At 41.1% G+C, this 20,130-nt stretch overlaps 1 long non-coding RNA gene across 1 annotated transcript in view; it reads left to right on the forward strand.

Annotated features, from left to right (window-relative positions):
• The window catches only part of LOC122453366, a 195,847-nt gene that overhangs the window by 166,928 nt on the left and 8,789 nt on the right, over window positions 1-20,130 (forward strand). Inside the window, exons 5-6 of the long non-coding RNA XR_006273017.1 lie at window positions 4,065-4,176; window positions 10,276-10,373. This is a non-coding gene — a long non-coding RNA (uncharacterized LOC122453366). The remainder of the gene's footprint in view (window positions 1-4,064; window positions 4,177-10,275; window positions 10,374-20,130) is intronic.

Consider the following 20,130-nt stretch of genomic DNA (forward strand, 5'->3'; position numbering starts at 1 on the left):
ATATACTAACAAAGAAAAATCAGAAAGAAATTAAGGAATCAATCCCATTCACCATTGCAACAATAAGAATTAAATATCTAGGAATAAACTTACCTAAGGAGACAAACAACTGTACACAGAAAATTATAAGACACTGATGTAAGAAATCAAAGATGACATAAACAGATGGAGAGATATTCCATGTTCCTGGGTAGGGAGAATCAATATTATGAGAATGACTACACTTCCACATGTAATCTACAGGTTCAATGCAATCCCTATCAAATTACCAATGGCATTTTTCACAGAACTAGAACAAAAAATTCCATCATTCATATGGAAACACAAAAGACCCCAAATAGCCAAAGAAGTCTTGAGAAAAAAGAATGGAGCTGGAGGAATCAATCTTCCTGACTTCAGATTATACAACAAAGCTACAGGCATCAAGACAGTATGGTACTGGCACAGAAACAGGAATATAGACCAATGGAACAAGACAGAAAGCCCAGAAATAAACCCATAGTTTTAGAAAAGGCAGAGGAACCAGAGATCAAATTGCCAATATCCACTGGATCATCAAAAAAGAAAGAGAGTTCCAGAAAAACATCTATTTCTGCTTTATCGACTATGCCAAAGCCTTTGACTGTATGTATCACAATAAACTGTGGAAAATTCTTAAAGAGATGGGAATACCAGACCATCTGACCTGTCTCTTGAGAAACCTGTATGCAGGTCAGGAAGCAACAGTTAGAACTGGACATGGAACAACAGACTGGTTCCAAATAGGAAAAGGAGTATGTCAAGGCTGTATATTGTCACCCTGCTTATTTAACTTATATGCAGAGTACATCATGAAAAATGCTGGGCTGGAAGAAGCACAAGCTGGAATCAAGATTGCTGGGAGAAATATCAATAACCTCAGATATGCAGATGACACCACCCTTATGGCAGAAAGTGAAGAGGAACTAAAAAGCCTCTTGATGAAAATGAAGGAGGAGAGTGAAAAAGTTGGCTTAAAGCTCAACATTCAGAAAACTAAGATCATGGCATCTGGTCCCATCACTTCATGGGAAATAGATGGGGAAACAGTGGAAACAGTGTCAGGCTTTATTTTTTTGGGCTCCAAAATCACTGCAGATGGTGATTGCAGCCATGAAATTAAAAGATGCTTACTCCTTGGAAGAAAAGTTCTGACCAACCTAGACAGCATATTTAAAAGCAGAGACATTACTTTGGCAACAAAGGTCCATCTAGTCAAGGCTATGGTTTTTCCTGTATTCATGTATGGATGTGAGAGTTGGACGGTGAAGAAAGCTGAGCACTGAAGAATTGATGCTTTTGAACTGTGGTGTTGGAGAAAACTCTTGAGAGTCCCTTGGAATGCAAGGAGATCCAGCCAGTCCATCCTAAAGGAGATCAGCCCTGGGTGTTCATTGGAAGGATTGATGCTGAAGCTGAAACTCCAATACTTTGGCCACCTCATATGAAGAGTTGACTCATTGGAAAAGACCCTAATGCTGGGAAGGATTGGGGGCAGGAGGAGAAGGGGACAACAGAGGATGAGATAGTTGGATGGCATCACCAACTTGATGGACATGAATTTGGGTAGACTCTGGGAGTTGGTGATGGACAGGGAGGCCTGGCGTGCTGCGACTCATGGGGTTGCAAAGAGTCGGACACGACTGAGTGACTGAACTGAACTGAACCTATGGGTACCTTATTTTTGACAAAGAAGGCAAGAATATACAATAGGGGCAAAGACAGCCTCTTCAATAAATGGTGCTGTGAAAACTAGACACCTACATGTAAAAGAATGAAATCGGAACACTTCCTAAGACCATACACAAAGATAAACTCAATGAATTAAAGACCTAAATTTAAGACCAGAAACTATAAAACTCTTATAGAAAAACATAGGCAGAACACTCAATGACATAAATCAAAACAAGATCCTCTATGATCCACCTCCTAGAGTAATGGAAATAAAAACAGAAGTAAACAAGTGGGACCTGATTAAACTTAAAAGCTTTTGCACAGCAAAAGAAACTGTAAGAAAGGTGAAAAGACAACCCTCAAAGTGGGAGAAAATAATAACAAATGAAAGAACTGACAAAAGATTAATTTCCAAAATATACAAGCACTCATACCACTCAATACCAGAAAAACAAACAACCCAATCAAAAAGTGGGGAAAAGACCTAAACAGACATTTCTCCAAAGAAGACAAACAAACACATGAAAAGTTGTTCAACGTTGCTCATCATTAGAGAAATGCAAATCAAAACCATGATGAGATATCACCTCACACAGGTCAGAATGACCATCATCAAAAAGTCTACAAACAATAAATGCTGGAGAGGGTGTGGAGAAAAGGGAACACTCTTACACTGTTGTTGGGAATGTAAATTGATATAGCCACTATGAAAGACAGTATGGAGATTCCTTAAAAAACTAGGAGTAAAACCACCATTTGACCCAGCAATCCCATTCCTAGGCATATACCCTGAGGAAACCAGGGTTGAAAAAGACACATGTATCCCATTGTTCATTGCAGCACTATTTACAATAGCTAGAACATGGAAGCAACCTAGATGTCCATCAACAGATGAATGGATAAAGAAGTTGTGGTACATATACACAATGGAATATTTCTCAGCCATAAAAAGCAACGCATTTGAGTCAGTTCTGATGAGGTGGATGAACCTAGAACCTATTATACAGAGTGAAGTGAGTCAGAAAGAGAAAGATAAGTATCTTCTTCTAATGCACATATACAGAATCTAGAAAAATGGTACTGAAGAACTTATTTACAGGGCAGCAGTGAAGAAACAGAGAATAGACTTATGGACATGGGGAGAGAGGAGGGGAGGGTGAGATGTATGGAAAGAGTAACATGGAAACTTATATTACCATATGTAAAATGGAGAGTCAATGGGAATTTGCAGGAAACTCAAGCAGGGGCTCTGTAACAACCTAGAGGGGTGGGATGGGGAGGGAGATGGGAGGGAGCTTCAAAAGGGAGGGGGCATATGTATCCCTATGGCTGCTTTATATTGAGGTCTGACGGAAAACAACAAAATTCTATAAAGTGTTATCCTTCAATTAAAAAGTAAATTGAAAAGAAAAACAATTTGGAGACATGGAACTGGGGCTCAGAATCGAGATTTAGATGAAAAACATTGTTAGGGACAAGATCCCCCCCCAACAGGTGACTAAAGTGAGAAAACAAAATACTGATATTTAAGGAGTGGCAGAGAGAGAGAAACCAATCAAGACACCAGAACAGAGCCATCAATGCAGAGGTAAATCAGGAGAAAGAGAGAGAAATGCCATGGGAGACAAAACCAGAACTTTTAAGAATATGAAATTTCAGCAGAACAAGCCACATAAATTGAGAACTAACTGTACTTAGTCTGTTGGGTGAGTAAGTACACAGGACCTTCTCAGTGCAGGGATGTGGGGAGAGCCAGGTTAGAGTGGAGCAAAGATGCAGAGTGACGTGGAGTCAGAGAGAGTAAGTCTAGGTTGTACTTTGTAAAAGAATAGCTATTAAAGAAAGAAGCATGGGGATGCTTTTTGAGAAATGGCCATTAAATGGCTTTGTTTTTTGTTTGTTTTCTGAATGAGAAGAATGACCATATCTTTATGCTGAAGGGAATAGCCAATACAACACTGAAGGGAAGAAAAGGATGTGACTGATAAAGCAGATTTCCTAGAGAGGCAGTGTGGAATAATATCCCCTGCACCAGTGGATGGAGTTGCCTTTGATAAGAAAACTGTTTTTTGCTAGAGATGAAGACAAAGACAAAAAAGGGATGAATGCAGATGTGGGTGGGCTTATGGGGAAATGGCAGAAAAAAGCCACTCTTGGTAGCAACTCATCCCTAGCTTAGAAACAAGGTCATCCCAAAGAGAGAAGATTGAAAGCTTTGAAGAGTGGTGAAGGTTTGGTATTGCAGCTCGGGGAAATGGGAGAAGCACATGTAATAGGACTGCTGAGTAACATTGTGGGAACAACTGAGATTAGTTTTAGTCCAGATTTATGGCCTCCATTCTATATGGTTGTGATTTTTCTTTTTCCTCCAGCAGAGCAATGCTCAAGGAATGTTTACAGCTGAGGAGGCACTGAGGGGATTGCCTGAAGGACATGAAGTCCATCCATCTCTCCAGATAGTTTGGATTATTTCTCAAGATCAAGGTAAACCATCCAAATTAAATAGTTGAACTTTATTGTTCTGGTCCCCCTTCTTCACTTTTACTGAATTTCATTTTCGTCTCAGGCCTCAGTTTCTTAGAGGGAACCTATGGCAGACAGTCAGGCCAGTCTTCATTGTGAGCACCCCAGGGGCTGTGGAGAAAGGGCAACCTCTGACCCATTCATGTTTACCAGGTTTACCTGGTATAAAGCTAGGCACAGTCCAGAGCCTGGTCTTGACATTGGAATACTCGGGTTCACATGTAGAATTCATCATCTGTTAGCTGGTTGACCTTGAGCCTCTTAACTTCTCTGTGCCTCAGTTTCCTTGTCTGTAATGTAACAAAATATTTATTCCTAATTCATAAGGCTACAGTGAGAATTAAGTGAGTTTCCTTGTCTGTAACATAACAAAATATTTATTCCTACTTCATAAGGCTACAGTGAGAATTAAGTAAGACAGTCAATGTAAAAGTGCTTAGCACTGTGGCAAATCATTAAAATTCTCAATGCTTATTAGCCAGCTTTGTTGCTGTTGTTATTATTATCTTCCAACTCTTCTTTTCAGGCTTTGTGTTTTGTCTTTATCCTCAGTGTGACATGTATTTGTATGCATTCGTTTACCTCTGGTCTCCACTTAATTTTTTATCCTTTTTTTCATTACCCATACTTCACTTATTTATTATCTGATATCTACCTATCACAGTTTTGGAACGAGGCGGAACCTAAGAAAGTGAATTCAAGGAGGTCTTAACCCAATCAACAACTGTAAAGACTGTTCTGTCAATTTTTGCCCCTGTTGTAGGATATATTTCAGAGATGAGAAAAAGGACTTGAAACTTTCTTATCCCACATTTGCATCCAGAAATGCAAGTTTCCTTGAAGTCCATTTCGCCTGATACTTACGTTTTTTTTTTCAGTCATTCTTGTTCAGTGCCTAAAGGGACTTCACCCTAACTCAAATATTTCTCATTATAAATAAACAACATATTATTGTATTTGCAGAGAAGGGCAGATTACTACAATGAGAGAAGCGGTTACAGTTTGGGGAAGGATGAGGGCTGGACTTAGCGCATCTCTGCTTCTTACTAGCTCTTTTTGCCATTGGAACTCTGGCCTTGGTTCTTTCATCTGCTAAGTAGAGTTTACAGTTTTGAGCTCATAGTGTGGTTGTGAGAAGTAAAAAAGGCACACAGCAAAAATTAGTTAAGTCTGCATCTAGTGCAAGAAGTGACATTCAAATACCCATTCAAACTGGTACCTGAAAAATTGGACCAAGAATTCAATAATTCTTAAATATGTTTGAAAGACAACCTGAGCATATTTTCCTTATCAAACTTTAGCATTTGAAATACATATACTAACCCTTTAGGACTATTCAGTCAAAAGTCAAAAACTTTACTTAGTTTTGAAAATATTCAAGAAGTTTCATCTTGGTGTCAGTATATAAACTTAATCTATAATGTCATCAGGGAAACATGGAAAATATCCCAGATCCAATTCTTTGCTTTCCACTAAATAAGTTATCTCTGAAACCCCTGATATACAAATGTATCTCTTGGCTGTTAATAGCTTTGTTTTTGTTTCATTTTTCTTATTGTTCTTGTTGCTGTTTTTGTTGTTGCATTGACCAGTTAAGTACCACACAGGAGAAGCCGCTTTTGTTTTGTTTTCACTCAGGTTATGTGGGCATGGGATGGTTTATCCCAGGTGTTGATATCAAAAGGATAGCAAAAGGGTTTAAGGCCAGTTCTTTATGGAAATACGAGGACCCACCTCCCTGTCCCTCTTCCCTCTCTCAGGGCCAGAGTTGAAAACCAGAGGGCGTGTGTTGATGGGCTACTCCCACCATCACAGAACATCCCCGAGAAAGCAGTGTCGGAAGCACAAAAAGAGCCCACGTACAATGGTTAGTCTTCAAAGGGGCTCATTTGTTATATTGCTCAGAGCCCCACCGAGTTGCTGCAAGCTCATAACCGCCACTGATTTCAAAGGGAGCTCTGAACTTGCATACGCTCCGCGAGGCACGGCGCAGGATGAGAAACAGCCTGAGTGGCTTGAAGCCATATTCAGACATTTTTTAATGTTCGTCAATGTCTTTGGCACCATCAGTTTCACACGGAAACCCACTTACCTCCTGCTGCAAAGTGTGAAATAAAGCCATTTTCAAGCCTGGGTATGGGATAGTCTGGAAATTGGGCTAAATCTTAAAACCACATGAAGACTGAAAATAGGATTCAGAAGCTGGAGCTCAGCTCTCACTAACCCACTTCCAAGGTCAGGTCACCGTGACACCCCGCTCGGTTAGATACTGTCAGTGCCACCTGCGAAGGGTTAAGGCGGTAAAGCATGGTTGTCTCGGGAGGTACCAATCTAAAGGCCCATCTCCAAGGCATCCCAGGATCGCTGGTCCGCAGAATAGGAGAGAAGTATTATTTCAGTCAGCACTTTCTTGGGACCCAACTGGCACTTCCCTGGGGAAATTCAAGTTAGGAATTGGCATTTCTTGCCACAGTGCTCGGCCTCAGGAGGTGCTGTAAGTGTCTCCTTGGTCCAGACAGTTTGTAGGGGACAGATTCAGATCCATCAAAGGTCTTCCCCTGATTACCTGCATGGCGACCAGCTCTTCCCCAGTTGTGTTTCTGTGGCTCCCTAGTCACCAAGGCAAGGAGAAAGAGATCCCTCAGGGACTCAGAAATGACCTTGTACCCTCCAGGAAACTCTGCAACAGGCAATTCTCCAAGGAGCCTCTGGATGAGTCTCCGTGAGCACCTTGTTTTTCGAAGGATATAGGAAAAAAGGTCTCCTTTTTGTTCACTGTTCAATGAATATTCATAAGTCTTGGACAGTGGATTGGATGCCATCTTTTAGTAAGAAAGAGAAAGTTATTTATTTGGAAGAAAAGGAGTTAAATAATGAGACATGAGATGTGGTTTTTAGAAATCGGGAGATACCCTCGATAAGTTTCAAACTGCAAACCTCTTCTCTAAAGTTCATAAGAAAGTATTGCTAGGCATTTATATACTCACATGCTCACTTTTTCATCACTCCTTTAACCAGCGCTTACTGAGTACCTGCTTCATGCAGATGCGGTTCCACTTGTTGGGATCAGCAGTGGACAAAGCAGATGAAAGTCCCCTCAGCTTGTGTTCAAGCGGCAAACACATGTTGTTTGTTCAGTCACTAAGTCATGTCTGGCTCTGCCACCCTATGGACTGAAGCCAATCAGTCTTCCCTAGGCTAACAAAATAAGTAAGAAAACTTTTAAGTTCATGTTCTTCACACAGTGAAAGCTGTTCACTTACACGTAAGATCTGTGGCCTTAAATGAAACCTAAAAGTAACATTTTTTGACAAAAAAAAAAAAATTCTCTGTGTTTCTGTCTCTCCTCAAGAGGTCTGTGAGTATATGTAGCCATATATAGACAGATGAGGCACCACAAGTAGTTTCTAGAAATGTATCAAGTCATATCTGTCCACAATGGCATCCCTAAATGTCCCCATCATCAGTGTAAACACCTTTGACTAATCTGTCTTCACTTACTGCTGTCCTTAAATACTCATGCAAAATGCCAGCAGGCTGTCTCCCTTCTTTCTGTTGCATCTTCTTGTCACTAAAAGGAGACAGCCACCTTTACCCCTAAAACACAATATACTTGTATAATTTTTCCCTCTCATCCTCCTTCCCTTTATCTCTTCTTTTCTTCCTTTAGGACCTATGTTGTGCCAGACATGGTATATTCCCATAGGCCTCATCTTAACCACACTAAAAAAAAATAAAGAAAACTAAATCTTGATATGGTTGCTTTTCGAAACACTGAGAAGAACTACATAGAATGGAAAGACATGAAAGTCAGATTTCTCGTAGAATATATGAATAATGCCACTGCCAATGGCAACACCTTCCACCTACTGTAAAGAGTTTACAAGTCCTTTTTAAAGATATGTCGTTGTTGTTTAGTCTCTTAAGTCGTGTCCAACTCTGCAACCTCATGGACTATAGCCCGCTAGACTCCTCTGTCCATGGGATTTTCCAGTCAAGAATACTGGAGTGGGTTTGCTTTTTCTTCTTCAGGGTATCTCCCCAACCCAGGAACTGAACCCACATCTTCCACTTGACAAGCGTATTCTTTACCACTGAGCCACCTGGGGAGCCCATAACACATCATACAGCCTTCTAAACCATTGCTTCCCAAAGTGTGGTCCCCAGAGCGGGAGCATCAGCATCTCCCAGAAGTTGCTAGAAATGTAAAATCCCATGCTCTGCCCCCAACCTACTGGACCAGACTCTGCATTTTAACTAGACCCTCAGGTGCATTTTATACACATGAAAGTTTGAGGATCTCTACTCTAAACAGTCCCTGTGAGGAAATAGAAAATCTCATTACCTGTTTTACAGGTAACAGAACAACAAAAACTAGGGGTTAGAGATGTTTGACTAGTGAGTAGGTAACCAACTGTTGCAAGCAAGAGAGTTCCAGAAAAACATCTATTTCTGCTTTATTGACTATGCCAAAGCCTTTGACTGTATGGATCACAATAAACTGTGGAAAATTCTTAAAGAGATGGGAATACTAGACCACCTAACCTGGCTCTTGAGAAACCTGTATGCAGGTCAGGAAGCAACAGTTAGAACTGGACATAGAACAACAGACTGGTTCCAAATAGGAAAAGGAGTACATCAAGGCTGTATATTGTCACCCTGCTTATTTAACTTATATGCAGAGTACATCATGAGAAACGCTGGACTGGAAGAAGCACAAGCTGGAATCAAGATTGCCAGTAGAAATATCAATAACCTCAGATATGCAGATGACACCACCCTTATGGCAGAAAGTGAAGAAGAACTAAAGAGCCTCTTGATGAAAGTGAAAGAGGAGAGTGAAAAAGTTGGCTTAAAGCTCAACATTCAGAAAACTAAGATCATGGCATCTGGTCCCATCACTTCATGGGAAATAGATGGGGAAACAGTGTCAGACTTTATTTTTGGGGGCTCCAAAATCACTGCAGATGGTGACTGCAGTCATGAAATTAAAAGATGCTTACTCCTTGGAAGGAAAGTTATGACCAACCTAGATAGCATATTAAAGAGCAGAGACATTACTTTACCAAAAAAGGTCCGTCTAGTCAAGCCTATGGTTTTTCCAGTGGCCATGTATGGATTTGAGAGTTAGACTGTAAAGAAAGCTGAACACTGAAGAATTGATGCTTTTGAACTGTGGTGTTGGAGAAGACTCTTGAGAGTCCCTTGGACTGCAAGGAGATCCAACCAGTCCATCCTAAAGGAGATCAGTCCTGGGTGTTCATTGGAAGGACTGATGTTGAAGCTGAAACTCCCATACTTTGGCCACCTGATGGGAAGAGCTGATGCATTTGAAAAGACCCTGATGCTGGGAAAGATTGAGGGCAGGAGGAGAAGGGGACGACAGAGGATGAGATGGTTGGATGGCATCATCAACTCGATGGACATGCGTTTGGGTGGACTCCGGGAGCTGGTGATGGATAGGGAGGCCTGGGGTGCTGCTGTTCATGGGGTCACAAAGAGTCGGACACAACTGAGTGACTGAATTGAACTGAACCAAATGTGGAGTCAAGGACCACTATTCTTTCCATTACACTGCGCCCCCTGTTTGAAGGATCTGTTGCATACCTCTTTGTGGATCTGCCATCACCCAGCTCAGCATTTCATAGAAGGATCTGCACAATAATTATAGCCTGGTATTGTCCCCTGGTGGCAAGTAGGCCAATGCTAATCTGCTCCTTGATGATCTATTCCTCATGTAGGATGGCCTTGCTGCTTCTTATCTGAGAGTTCTAAGGTTAATGACAGGAAAAAAGTTTCATATTTAGAAATTTCTCCAATTTTCTCCAGTTCCTCACCAAAGAAGAACATGTTCACTGGATAACAATTTTTGAGGTTTCTGCTGTCAATTTCCTTTCCCCAGCTGGGTCTTGAGTATTTTATCTGATTATCTTGGAAGAAAGGGGAAAGACAGCCATCACATAGCAAGCACTTCCTGGGTACACAGCTCAGTGCTCTTTATGTGTTATTGCAGAACTCTCAGAGAGACCCACGGATTGACTCTGTTGCCCTATTTTACAGAGGCAGAAGGTGAGACTCAAAGGTGACACCCATGGCAATCCTGGATTCTGTAGGACAGAAGCCGGATTCTGTCCTACCATGCTGGCCTCTTCCTAGAAGTAAGTCTTGCGTGAATGAGCATGGAAGGCGACCCAAGGTCAGGGCAGGCTCTCATTGTGTGCTCACTCACTCAATCATGTCTGACTCTTTGTGACCTCATGGACTGTAGCCCGCCAGGCTCCTCTATCCGTGGGATTCCCCAGGCAAGAATACTGGAGTGGGTTGCCATTTCTTTCTCCACAGGCTCTCATTACCTTCTGTCTTTGGTCACCACGGATGAAACGGCAGGTACCCATTTCCTAAATGAGAAAAGTAGGTTCCAAGTTCCCCCTGCTTTTAAGGGTGTAGTTAAGTCACTGGAATGAAATCAAAACAGAGAAGAACCCACTAGAGGGATGCAAGCTAAATATGCAAAACTTCCCCAAAAGAACTCAAAAGCCAGCCCAGTAGTGTTGCTGGGGTTATGTACATGAAAACATCCTTATCAACACCATACAAGTTGGCTAAAATTCAGACATATGATCTAAGCAAGTCCCTCTATATGAGTCAGTTTTAAATTCCTCATGCTTAACAGGGAAGTGGGAAAATGTCACCATATTCTTCAAGAAAAGAATGAATAGATTTCTCAAACTGGTGGGGCTGAGAAAGGCATCTTCCTGGCTCTCAAACAGACAAATCCCCCCAACAGGAGTCCTCTCTACTTTGTCCCAGCTCAGACACACTAGACTGAAATGCCCTCATCTCTTACTCTCTGAGAATCTGCAGACAATCTGCATGGAGGTATTTCTACTGGTCTTAAAGAATTCAATCGGATATTATAACTCCTCAGATTTTAATGTGTGCTACAAATGTTTAACTGCCTTGGCATTTAAGGATGTAAACTTTCCAATCTTTTCCTAGAACCATGACACTACAAAAGGGACTATTGTAATTAGGAATAAAACTGTGCAGTCTTCATTAACCAGAAAAGCACTCTCTAAACCCAGGGAGTCTCTACTTGTATTCCAAGAAAAGTCAGGAAAATGGTGCCATGAGAACCCAATAAAGATATGGGGTCAGTTTGTGCTTGCTGGAATTGACTAGGGTTTTGTGAAGTCACTTTAAAAAGCAAGGAAGAGCAAATGCTTCTAGCAGAAAAGATCTGAGTAGAGGAAAAATGCTGAAGAATCATGTTAAGCTCAATCTTGTTTAAAGTTTCATCAGATGATTTCAGTCTCGATTGCCTAGATTCATTCAGCATCACTGCCTTGTGATGGCTCCGCCCTTATTAGCCAAGGATAGCATGGTAACTGGTTGGAGGCTGCTTCTTTCCTGGTTGTAGCATGTGACTAAAAGAAGGCTTTCTGAATTGCAACTGGGAGTGATACATCCCAGGTGATGCAAAATAGCAAAGCAGTGTGTATAAAACCAGGCACAGGCCAGTCTCAAAGATGACTGCAGGCTTCCCTTTAGTTCTTTAATCTCTGCATCCATTTCTGTCCTGTCAGAACCGTCTACTCTGGGGCCTCACTACAGCATCAGTCGCAGGAAGAGCCAAGTGTGTTACAAGCCTGTGTGTTTTGATGCCTAAAGAAATTTGGTTACTCATGTCACCAACCAAGCATGTTCTAAGGGTTTTGGCTGTGAGGCAGTCCCATACATAGGAGGAAGACCAGCACATTCGGAAGGAATTTGATTTATTTATGTTTTCCGCATAGATGCTTGTGATGTGTGTGCTTCCTAGAAAGTCACCATGGATCAATTGCAGGTAGCAGGCTCTCTAGCTGTTATTCTGTCTTTGAGCTGAAATTCTGATCACCCGTGTTTCAAAAGCTAATTAAGCTGTGGTGCAGTTGTAACAAAAGGACCTGGACAGGATCTGGGCTCCAGCCCCTGCATCTAACCAGTTCCATGGCTCTAGGCAAATGAGCTCTCCACTGGGATGCCACTGCTTTGTCCTGCAACAGTAATCACTGTATTTATTGAACACTTTCTCTGAAGTGAGAGGCCCGGGTTCAATCCCTGGGTGGGGAAGATCTCCTGGAGAAGGAAATGGCAATCCACTCCAGTATTCTTGCTTGGAAAATCCCATGGATGGAGGAGCCTGGTTAGGCTTCAGTCCAGGAGGTCACAAAGAGTCAGACATGAATGAGCGACTTCACTTTTCACATTCTCTGAAGTAGGGGTTATGCCAACTACTTTAACTGGGTGATCTCATTTAAACCTTGCAAACCCCCCAGGAGTAGGTTTGTGGTTACCTCCTTTTTGCAGATGAGGAAACTGAAGCATGGGAAGCTGGATAGCTTGTCCAAAGTGACACAAATGACATATGCAAGTAGCAGGATTTGATCCAGTTTCCTGGGTCTGTGCTCTTAACCCCTCAGCTGCTTACTTTTCTCATGGCCCACTGCCCCAGGCCAGGGAGGTGTTCTAGAAATTCCTGACTGTATTTAGAGATGATTGGCTTAACTTATATAGCTCATATATGCTCCTGTGTGTTGTTTACTTTGTTACATTTTAAACGTTTCTTGATTTTTTAATCAAAATCCCCAACCTGAAGTGTCTGAATGAGTCGTGGAAAGATCACTTCCTCTAGGATTATGAGTGATTTTCTGCCCTTTATAAATTCCTCTTTTTATAAGTGAAGATAATAATGCCTGGCTTATTAGGTTGTTGTGAGGTTCCAAGCAAAATGGCTAGAGGTAGAAAGCAATGTATGAATAGAATTTGTTTACTAGTATATTTAAATACCAGCTCTTTGGGGAAAGACTTTCTTACATGATACATCTGCTGTGATATGAAATACTGTGCCCTCATGGTTGTAGATGCTAAAGTGAGGGTCTTGATCATTACTTTGATTGTGGTTTTCAACTAAAAACAGAATTTTTTTTTAATTAAAATTTTTTCAACTTTATTTGCATGCTGACTTTTAAAGCTTTTTTATTCTAATATAGCTGATTTACAGTGGTGTCTCAGTTTCAGGTGTAAAGCAAAGTGATTCAGTGATATACATACAGCCTATAAGTTTTTTTCAGATTCCTTTCTATTATAAGTTATTATAACATAGAATAAAGTTGCCTGTACTATACAGTAAGACCTTTTTCTTTATCTGTTTTTTGTATGGTAGTTTATATCTGCTAATGTCAAGTTCCTATTTTATCCCTCCCCTGCCTTTTCTCTTTTGGTCACCATAAGTTTTTATGACTGTGCGTCTGATCCTGTTTCATAAATAAGTCCACTTGTATCAGTTTCTTTAGAGTTCACATATAAGTGATATTATATTTATCTTTCTGTATCTGACTTACTTCACTTTGTATGGTAATATCTTGGCCCCTCCATGTTGCTGCAAATGGCATTATTTTATTCCTTGAAAAAGAAACCTTAAATGCATTCTTATTTACCTTAGCACCATAAATTGATGTAACAGGAAGAACAGTTTAATGGTGATAGTGAAGCAAAGAGAACTAACATCTATTGAGTACCTAAATTTGTTGTAGGCGTTATCTCAGTGAATTTCCATCATTGCTCTATTGAGAAAGATGTGAGAAAACTGAAATACAAAGATGTTAAGTAGCTTCCATAGGACACGTGGCTTTTCGTTAAGAACAAGGATTGAAATAGAAGTTTAATCTGTCTCCAGATACCAGGACTTTCACTGTGTCATGCTGAAGGTGAATTCTATGTAAGCTTTTTGATGCTAAGTCACTTCAGTTGTGTCCGACTCTTTGTGACCCCATAGCCTGTAGCCTGCCAGGCACTTCTGTCCATGGGATTTGCCAGGCAAGAATACTGGAGTGGGTTGTCATGCCCTCCTCCAGGGCATCTTCGTGACACAGGGATTATACCCATGTATCTTACGTCTCCTGCATTGGTAGGCGGGTTCTTTACCACTAGTGCCAATAGATTTTTTTTTTTAATTTATGTATATACTGTTCACGTATCAGTATATTAAAGTACCCATCTTAGTAGTCAACATTTTCATAATAAATTTCTGTTGATAAACCATTATATCATAAATCCAATAATCATAAAAGTACACATTGGAAAAGACCTTAAAATTATGAAGTTCAACTCCTAATCCACTGCTTTCCAGCTTCTACTTGAATACTTCCTACCATGTGGAACTGACTGTTCCAATGGCAAACACTTTCATTTTTGAATGCTTAGGAAGTATTGCCACTAAGCCATCCCCTCAGGCATCTCAAACCAAAGATGTTCACAACTTAATTCATAAAGTAGTTTCATAGTTCTATTTATAGTTATTGGGGATCTGAGCTTACCATAGGAGAGTGGGCCCTAAGGGAGCTTTATCCCATCAATAATTAACTAGAGATTACATCTTAAACATCCATTCACTTTTTCATTACCAATGCCAAAGAAAAAAGCCAGTAAAAATTGTTACCCTGTCTCCTTGGGATTTTCCAGGATCATCTTGTATCAGTCAAGGTTTCCATCAAGAAGCTAGTTCATGATACCTTCAGATGGAACCTGGGACTTGTTAATGAAGGGACCCTTACAAAGGTATGGGCAGGGCTCAGGGGAATCAACAGAGTCTAATGAAGCATCCTGGTCAGCAATAGTGGAGGACCGTTAGTACATGTAGACATGAGAGAGTGAGAGGAAGGAGCAGACCCTTGAACCCAAGAAAGTAACCATAAAACATGACCCCTCCCATTACTCACCCCCAAACCAAAACAAAGTGACCTGAGGTGGAGGCATGCAGCCAATCAGAAATTCAACAAGGGAATAGACACCTGACCTCACTATCCCTCACCCCACTTCCAACTGGTATCGCCACCATGTTCTCTCATTTCCATCTACTAAATCAGCAACAGGATGGACAGCTAGTTTCAAAGTAGTCTAAGATCATGGAGGGAAATAATAATGCTATAACTCTACTAGATTTTACCATGAGAAAAGATTAGAATTTCTCTCTTAGATGGCGCCAATTAATTCTAAAAGAAATTGTGTGACCTTTCTTCTATATTTTTGTGCCATAATTAGAAGACCAAACCTGCTAAGAAATACATATAAATACATACACATACACACATACTCAGAGGCTATTTAATCTTCACATATCAAATGAACTTTTTTTCCTCTGATTTCCTTCCAAGACTTTAATTGTTCTTTGTTAAAGCCTTTATTAAGCTTTAAACACTGGTAATACAAGGCCTAAGCTCTGAATTACTAGTCTTAATTGCTTTCTCCCTAACTCCAATATGTTCAAAGCTCTGCCTTTTGGGACTTGCATCTTAACTAAAGTTTTCTGAGACTAAAGTTTTCTGAGCAAAAGGTCTCAGAACCAGATCTTCCAATGGGATCTGCTTATGTCCTTGAAGACCAGAGGTCTGGTGAATTGAATTCATTTCAGATAAGCCAAGACCACTGGGGGAAAAAATGGAGAGTTTTGTTGCAAAACTCTCATGATGGAGTTGACACACTTTGAACAACAAATTCAAGAAAATTTTTTGCACCCCTATCATTGGATGATGGTGATAGTCTCTCTTTAGGTGTGTTGAGCCTGAGATGGCAGACAGACTTATATAAATCACATAGTAAGTACTCTACCTCACCATGCGCATACAACACCTTTGACAATGGAACACCGATCAAGACCAGTACACCTCGGTGATAAAGATGACAGATTCTTTTGCAGCATGAGCAGAATAAGGACAACATTTTGTCTTAAAAGGTAGCATAGACATCACACAGTCACCAGTGAGGCTATCAGGTTCCATAATTCCTTAATGTGTGTGTATTTTTCCTCTTAATGTTAGTTGTGTGGCTGGTGTGCTGAGAAATACACCTTTTTAATTTATGTATTCAAGTATTTATTCAGTCCCCTCTTTGCAGAAAGTATAGCAATAAGGACATGAGACAGCAAATAAGACATGATCCCTCTTCTTAAAGAACCTGTGGTGACCTTAAAGTCACCTGTGGGTGACAATGTCACATCAAAATGAGGGGAGGTTTTGAAAGCAAAATGTTGCCAGAGACTTGGTTCCAATGACATCTTTTCATTTTCTTCATGCTACAGCTCTTACATTGGCAAGGATCCATGAGACCATGTGGGAGAAGATATTGGGGTTGTATATGGGCCACAGGTCATGACTATTGTGATTATCAATTGATTCAGTCTCAGAAATAGACTCATACCCCTGTCATCCCCCAGTCTCATGACACCATGTCTTAAGATTTTTGTGTGTGTGTTAGTCACTCAGTCATATCTGACTCTTTGCGACCCCATAGTCTGTCCAGAGATTAGCTCTCATTAACTCTTACATTGAACTGTGACAGTCTCCTAATTCATTGCCTTGTTTATACTCAAAAGTATCTTCCTTTTATTCTCCCTAGATCCATTCTCTAGCTTCCCTGTAATGCTCTTTGTAAAGCAGGAATCTGGTAGTCCCATTCCCCCTCTTAAATGCCTCACTGGGTCCTGTGTCCACCATAAGACTCATCAGGAGTGCCGTGTGATCTGATTCCTATAGACTCCAGCAGCTTCCCAAGGCTCCTGCACCTACACCTTTCCATGGATTCCACCAGAGTGACTCCTCTGGTATGCTGCATTCAGCTTCTGCTTCACGCTTCAGTGCCTCATCCCTCTGCACATGGTGTCACTGGGCCTGGGCCTGCCCCTTCCTGACTCCACCCCTGTTCTGTAGATCTAGCTCCACTTTTCTCTATCTCTGTCTCCACCTCACAAGGACCATCATCTGCTCCCTGGACAAGTATCGTCCTTTAGTTGCTAAGTTGTGTCTGACTCTTTGTGACCCTATGGACTGTTAGCCCTCCAGGCTCTATCCATGGGATTCTCCAGGCAAGAATACTGGAGTGGGTTGCCATTTCCTTCTTCAGGGTATCTTCCCAACCCAGGGATCGAACCCATGTCTCCTGCCTTACAGACGGGTTCTTTACCACCGAGCCACTGGGGAGGCCCCCTGGATAAGTGTGGTAGCTTCCTAGGTTGTCTCCACTCCATGTCTGTTCTTGCCTGCCTCCAGTCCATTCTTTACCTCCAGGATGGAGGTAGCCATCCCTCACCCCTGTCTGCCCCTTCCTGTCACCCTTAGGATAAAGAGCAGAATCTTTATCAGAGCCTATATTTGTTGTTCAGTTTCTCATTTTATCAGACTCTTTGCAACCCCATGGACTGCAGCACACCGGGCTTCCCTGTCCTTCACCTTCTCCCAGAGCTTGCTCAAACTCATGTCTATTGAGTCAGTGATGCCATCCAATCATCTCATCCTCTGTCATCCCCTTCTCCTCCTGCCTCCGATCTTTCCCAGCATCAGGGTCTTTTCCAATGAGTCAGCTCTTCTCATCAGGTATTGGAGCTTCAGCATTAGTCCTTCCAATGAATATTCAGGACTGATCTCCTTTAGGATTGACTGGTTTGATCTCCTTGCAGTGTAAGGGACTCTCAAAAGTCTTCTCCGACACCACATTTCAAAAGCATCAATTCTTTGGTGCTCAGCTTTCTTTATAGTTCAACTCTCACATCCAAACATGACTACTGGGAAAACCATAGCTTTGACTAGATGGACCTTTGTTGGCAAAGTACTGTCTCTGCTTTTTAATATGCTGTCTTATGTTGGTCATAACTTTTCTTCCAAGGAGCAAGCGTCTTTTCATTTCATGGCTGCAATCACCATCTGCAGTGATTTTGGAGCCCAAGAAAATAAAGTCTGTCACTGTTTCCATTGTTTCCCCATCTATTTGCCATGAAGTGATGGGACCAGATGCCATGATCTTTGTTTTTTGAATGTTGAGTTTTAAGCCATCGTAAGCCTGTATAGGGGGTCCTATCAGGCCCCACTTGTCTTTCCAGCTTCGTGACCCACTTAGCAGCTTGCTCCAACTGCAGTGCCCTTCTTTCATGCCCTTGAAAGTCCTGTTTCCTTCTGCTATAGGTTTTGCTGATGCTAGCCTCTCTCTCTCTCTCTCTCTTTTTTTGGCTGCACTGCACGGCTCATGGGATCTTAATTCTCCAACAGGGATCAAACCCGGGCCATAGCAGTGAAACACTTGAGTCCTAACCCAACTCTCCATGCTAGCCTCTCTTGCCTCCTGTTTGTCCCACAGATCTCAGCTTAAGGATTACTCTCAGAAGAAGGTCTTCCCTCATTCTGGTCCAGGTCAAGTCTCTTTATTCTGAACTTTCATAGACTGTTCCTTTTCTACATTGCACTTACCTCAGTCTGCAGGGGGTTGTAAGAAATATCTGCCTGTGCCCCAAGTGCAAGTTCCAGGAAGGATGGATGGTCTCTGCTGTTCCTCATTATTGAACACCCAGCCCAGTATAGTAGCAGCACAAAGAGGCACTCACAGACTTGTAACCAATTAGTCCAAGACTCTCTGACTTCATTTGGAAAGCCCTTGTATCACTATCATCTCTCGGTCCCCTAGTAGGCTTTGTATGTGTTTAGAGCCCACATCTTCATTCTGTATTATTTTACCTGTCAGTCCCTGGAGGACCTCAGAGTCTAGAAAGAGAAGCAATAGCTTAATTAACCCTACATCTGCTATACTGACACATGGATAGTGAACAATACATTCATCAGTAAGTTCTTCTTAATTGAGGTAATATTCATATAACATGGGCTTGCCTGGTGGCTTAGATAATAAAGAATCTGCCTGCAAAGCAGGAGACCTGGGTCCAATCCCTGGGTAGGGAAGATCCCCTGGAGAAGGAAATGGCAGCCCACTCCAGTATTCTTGCCTAGAGAATTCCATGAACAGAGGAGCCTGGTGGGCTACAGTCTGTGGTGTTGCAAACAGTTGGATGTGACTGATCAACTAACACTTTCGCTTTTCTTTCACACAACAGAGAATGCACATTTTAACCATTTTTAAGTGTATAATGCAGGGCTATTTATAACATTCACAGCATTGTGCAGGCATCATCACTCTCTCATTTCAGAACATTTTTATCACCTCCAAAGGAAACCTTATACTCATTTAGTAGTCACTTCCTACTCTCCCCTGTCCCCCAGCCCTGGAAACCAAGAATCTTCTTTCTGTAGAGTCTCCTATCTTGGAAAGTTCAAATAAATGGAATGACACAGTATATGGCCTCTTGTGTTTGGCCTCTTAAATTTAGCATATGTTTTCAAGGTTTATCCATGTGATAACATGTATCAGTACTTCACTGTTATGGTTGAATAATATCCCATTGTGTGGATATATTGAATTTTCTTTATCCATTCATCTGTTGATAGACATTTGAATTGCTTCTACCTTTTGACTATTCTGAATAGTGTTACTACAAACTTTTATGTACAAGTTTCTGTTTGAATAGCTGCTTTCAGTTCTTTTGGCTATATGCTTAGGGATGTAATTGCAGGATGAATTATCTATGATATGATATGATAACTGTATGTTCAGCTGATTGAAGAGCAACCAAATTGTTTTCCACAGAGGTTGCACCATTTTACATTTCCACCAGCAATGTAAGAGGGTTCCAATTATTTTTCCACACCCTCATTTTCTGTTTTGATTATGGCATTTTTATTATTTTCTGTTATTTACAATTTTTAAACTATTATCATAGCCATCCTGGTCGGTGTGAAGTGGTATCTCATTGTGACTTTGATTTTCATTTCCCTAATGGCTAATGATATTAAACATCTTTTCATGTTCTTCTTGGTCAGTTATATATCTTCTTTGGAGAAACATGTATGCAATTCCTTTGCCTACTTTTCAATTGGATTGTTTGTCTTTTTGTTGTTGAGTTGTAAGAATTCTTTATTTATTCAGGATACTAGACCCTTATCAGATATATGATTTGCAGGTATTTTCTCTTGTTCTTCAACCATCTTTTTACTTTCTTGA

This window comes from Cervus canadensis, chromosome 14, assembly GCF_019320065.1.
Source record: "Cervus canadensis isolate Bull #8, Minnesota chromosome 14, ASM1932006v1, whole genome shotgun sequence".
Classification (NCBI taxonomy): Eukaryota; Metazoa; Chordata; class Mammalia; order Artiodactyla; family Cervidae; genus Cervus; species Cervus canadensis.